The sequence below is a fragment of the Alosa pseudoharengus genome, unplaced genomic scaffold (assembly GCF_046254945.1).
Source record: "Alosa pseudoharengus isolate Yale_2024_CS ecotype anadromous, Long Island Sound unplaced genomic scaffold, YU_APseudo_1.1 YU_APseudo_1.1_scf_89, whole genome shotgun sequence".
Taxonomy (NCBI): Eukaryota; Metazoa; Chordata; class Actinopteri; order Clupeiformes; family Clupeidae; genus Alosa; species Alosa pseudoharengus.
The window spans coordinates 10,621-14,852 of record NW_027468880.1 but is presented as its reverse complement, the minus strand read 5'-3'; the positions used below and the strand labels follow the sequence as shown (position 1 = coordinate 14,852).

The 4,232-nt window shown below is 39.3% G+C and overlaps 1 long non-coding RNA gene across 1 annotated transcript; it reads left to right on the top strand.

The window, feature by feature from the left end:
• Nucleotides 1-1,500: 1,500 nt before the first annotated feature.
• LOC143114055 (uncharacterized) lies at nucleotides 1,501-3,784 on the top strand. The gene is made up of 4 exons (XR_012984845.1): nucleotides 1,501-1,773; nucleotides 2,899-2,966; nucleotides 3,156-3,330; nucleotides 3,712-3,784. It is a non-coding gene; the product is annotated as an uncharacterized LOC143114055 (long non-coding RNA).
• Nucleotides 3,785-4,232: the final 448 nt, after the last annotated feature.

Sequence of the window (4,232 nt, the reverse complement as noted above, 5' to 3'; positions counted from 1 at the left end):
CGAAACATTGCAAGCTCTGTATGGAGAGTAGGCTAGCCAGTCGGATCAGCCAAGCGGGCCAGTTACGTTGTTGTTATGAGTGCGAGTCAGCCGAATCAGCCGGCTACGTTGTCATGAGTGGATCTTTAGAGGAACGAGTAACTCCTCGTCAAGGTTAAAAGAAAATCCACAACAAAAGCCATGCTTTCACTTCTGAAATAACATATATTCTGCACCCATAGCCTACTTTAAAATGCAATTAGGTCGCGAAGACAGTTGCAATGTCCGAAACATTGCAAGCTCTGTATGGAGTTCCTTGAGTAGGCTAGCCTACCTGGGTCATTTGGATCAGCCGGGCGGACCGGTTACATTATGTTGTTATGAGTGCGAGTCAGTCGAATCAGCCGGCTACATTGTCATGAGTGGATCTTTAGACGAGCAAGTAGCCTACTATTAGTATATATATAGCTATGATTAATAGGCTAATAATATTAGTTGCCTAGTATTAGCTGCCTATAATACCTATTAGAATAGATTCCTAGTAGCCTACTATTAGTATATAGTAGTGGTAATAAACATTGTAGCAGAGTAGCATTAGACCTAGGCAAATTTTCTATTGTTAACAAAACAACAACAAATAATTAATTATTATAATATAGGCTACCCTCCCTGTCAATAAGATCAAAGTTTCTGAACATGAGCACCAAAAAGATGAACAATGTGTGGATGCACTTTGACCAGGAGAGCAAAACTCTAAAGGCTAAATGCAAGTACTGCAAAAACCTGGTTTCAAATCATGGAGGATCCACATCCAACATGAGAAGGCACTTAACAAAATGAAGCACCCCACTGCACTGCTTGAACGTAGGACTGAATTTCTTTGCGATTTAGCAATACTGACTCAAGTGACTCGTTCAACCCGGATCAGTTTAGTGAGTGACTCAGAATAACCCGGATCCTTAAAAGGAATCGAGTTTGACAGGCCTACTTACAGCCGGTGGTTGGTTGGTTGGTTGGGGGGGGGCCCATGACCAACACTTGTGCATAGGGCCCAGAATTTGGTGCTACGCCCCTGACCAGTAAGCTAATTGTTGAGGAGGCCCATAGTTTGAGAAAAGCTGCAGATCATAGACAGAGAATAATGAGAACAGTAGCCAAGGGCCAAGCGCACCCCCGCTTTCACTTTGACTCGTGCATTGCTACATTGTGACAAAAACTGTCAGACAGACAGTGAATTTTGGTTTACTAATAATGTGGTAACAATTATCATTTCAATTCTACCTCATATCTGATCACTGCAGACTTTATAATGCAGACTCAAGCAGCCTTGAAAGACGCACACTTTGAATTTGATCAGAGCGGCTCAGGTTATTCACTGACGCCAACTTGATGTGATTGGCTGGATGACCGTTCAATCAAATCAACAGACCTATGTGTGTCTCTCTGTGTGTGCTTTATCAGAGCCCGCCCTTATTAGACATACGGTTCCAACTCTGTACGGGAGCGTTTATTTCCATACACTGTAAAAAGTTTCTGTAAATTTACACCCAGATTCCAACATTATTCACCGGTTTTCTTTAATAAACAGGACTTTCCGGTCATTAGTAAGACAAATATGTAAAATCAGGCTCCAACACTGTTATTTACCACGCCCGTAATGTTTATTCTGGAACACACGTACTTCCTGTTATCTATTAACGTTACCTTCGTTCTGGTGATGGGAAGCTGTCTGCTGAGAGAAGACGATACGTTGGAATCATACCCAAACCCATCGAAAGCCATCAACACAATAAGGTGAGTTTATCTGTCACCTTTGACCAGAAATACAACTTTTGAAAGCACACTGGTCATGTTTATATTAAGTTGTATAATACAACATCTCTGAATGTTACCCTGCTGAAACGAAGTTAGTAGCAGTGCTATTCAGCTAGCCAAGACCGCGCTTTCGCCCTTCTTAAGCCATGCGTTATCGTTATCACTAACACTTGTCGATCAAATTTTACGTTTCTTCATTGCAATCTGGAGCCATCTAAATGTATTGGTATGTGTAGGGTATGCGTAGTTTTTGAAAGTTTAACTCGCGGGATTTACCTGCTATAACACGTGCTTGCTAGCTAAGTCTGCTTAGCATCATCAGTTTAATAAACCAGTGGCCAAATAAACAATATGGCACAAACGGATCAGTGTTGACTGCTGCTTTCAGTGTTTACTTGTATGCATGGATTTCGCCCGTGCTGGTAATTACTTAAAGTTGTGTTAAGTCCTTCAGTTTAGAAAGCTAATGATAGTTAGTAGCCTAGCTAGCTCTCCATAGCAGAGGTGGTTGCATGACACGCGTATGGTATTCCTCCCGAGTTCATTTGAGCTAGCGGCATGCAACAGGAAGATGTTTACATGTCAGATATGTGGGCATCAGTCCACTGCGTCTGTTTATGTGAGCCATACCTAAATTCATGACAATATACCCAATATAGACCTTCCATGCTGTGTTCCAGATTGCCAAATAAAATTTAAGAGACATGCAGGTCTTGGATTTCCCCTGGGGATCAATAAAGTACCTATCTATCTATCTATTTATCTATCTAGGTCTTTAGACGCACATGTATAGAAACCATAAACAATGTGGTTTTGATAAGACGGACACTATTTCAAAAGCAAGCCCCCTTACTTTGCACACACATTCCTCACACAAACATCTTATCACACCCGCCTCATCACTTTTAATCATTCAACGGCAGACACACACACACACACACACACACACCTTTCATACTCACCTTGCAGACAACTCACATTCACTCACTCCTTACATACATACACACACACACACACACTCAGAGATTACATTCACTTTCTCACTCACACACACACACACACATCACGAAGAGTTGTTGAGTGCCTTTCTTTTCTTTTGCTAAGGGATGTGCGACCGTAGCTGATGTTGAGTCTTCCAAGCCTACCTGTGACGCCTCGCCTGATATTACTAGGTATGTTTGTTTTCATTCACTAGAGTAATAATGATCGATCAACATATACATATTTAAATCAACTTTTGAACACTAAATGTTTTTTTTTCTGTATTGAATTTTGTTTGGACAAAATCCTAAAATGAATCTAATCATAGTTGACATGTGGATCTATATCTTAAATTGAATATGATAAATTATTTTTTTCAGGTGAACGACAAGGTAATCATCAAAAGTGGATGGTCAGCATTGAATCCTTAATCGTTTGTGAAGGGTCCAACCTCGTCACATTTCTAACAGGCCTTGCGACATGTTTCTCCACCTTCTACATTCTGAATCTGCAATATCAGGAGGAGGCAGCGTGCACCCTTGAATTCATCCAGAGGTAAGTTCATGTCACACTTTCGAACCAGAATTTGTTTTATGTGTGGTATGTATTGGGGGGGTTGTGTAGTAGTCTACTATGTAGTTATAAGCACTACTATGCAGGATTACACCCTCTGTAGAGAGCAATCATGCATAGTACTGCTGTAATAACCACAGAACACTATACTTCTACTTCATACAACTGATTAAATCAAATATAAATGCAGTTACAGTAAGTAATAAATGTCAGTTAATTTCATTGTGAGAAAGTGTGTTAACGTTACAAATTCACATCCGATTCATTCACTTTGGCACAATTTTCCTCTACATGAATCCTAGTGTACCCTATCAGTTTTTGTAACTCTCTCTCTTTCTCTCTCTCTCTTTCTCTCTCTCACAGAAAAAAGGCCCAGAAGAAGCCTAAGAACAATCACTAATAAGTAAAGTGAATGTTATACTTGATTTCTCATGAAATGTTACTTGATTTCCTCCCTGATTATCATTTATACTGATCTCTGTACTTTAAATTCTTCTGGACATAATCTGTCAGTTTATTCATTCTCACATGTACACAAGCCCAATGCGATGCAATGATATTGATAATTATCTGTGATAATTATTCTCTATCTTATTTGATTTTAAAATAGTACTACTGTAGATAACATGTCTACATTTTACATACATATGTGATACACAAGCCTAATGCGATGTTTTTATTTTCCTTGATAATTCTTTTGTACCTTATTCCCGATTTTTGAAATACAACTAGATCACGTGTCTACATTTTACATTCATACGTGATACACGAGCCTAATGCGATGTTTTTGTTTTTCATGATAATTCTTTTGTACCTTATTCCTTGTTTTTTGAAATACGATTTTCAAAATACAACTAGATAGCGTGTCTACATTTTAAACGGGC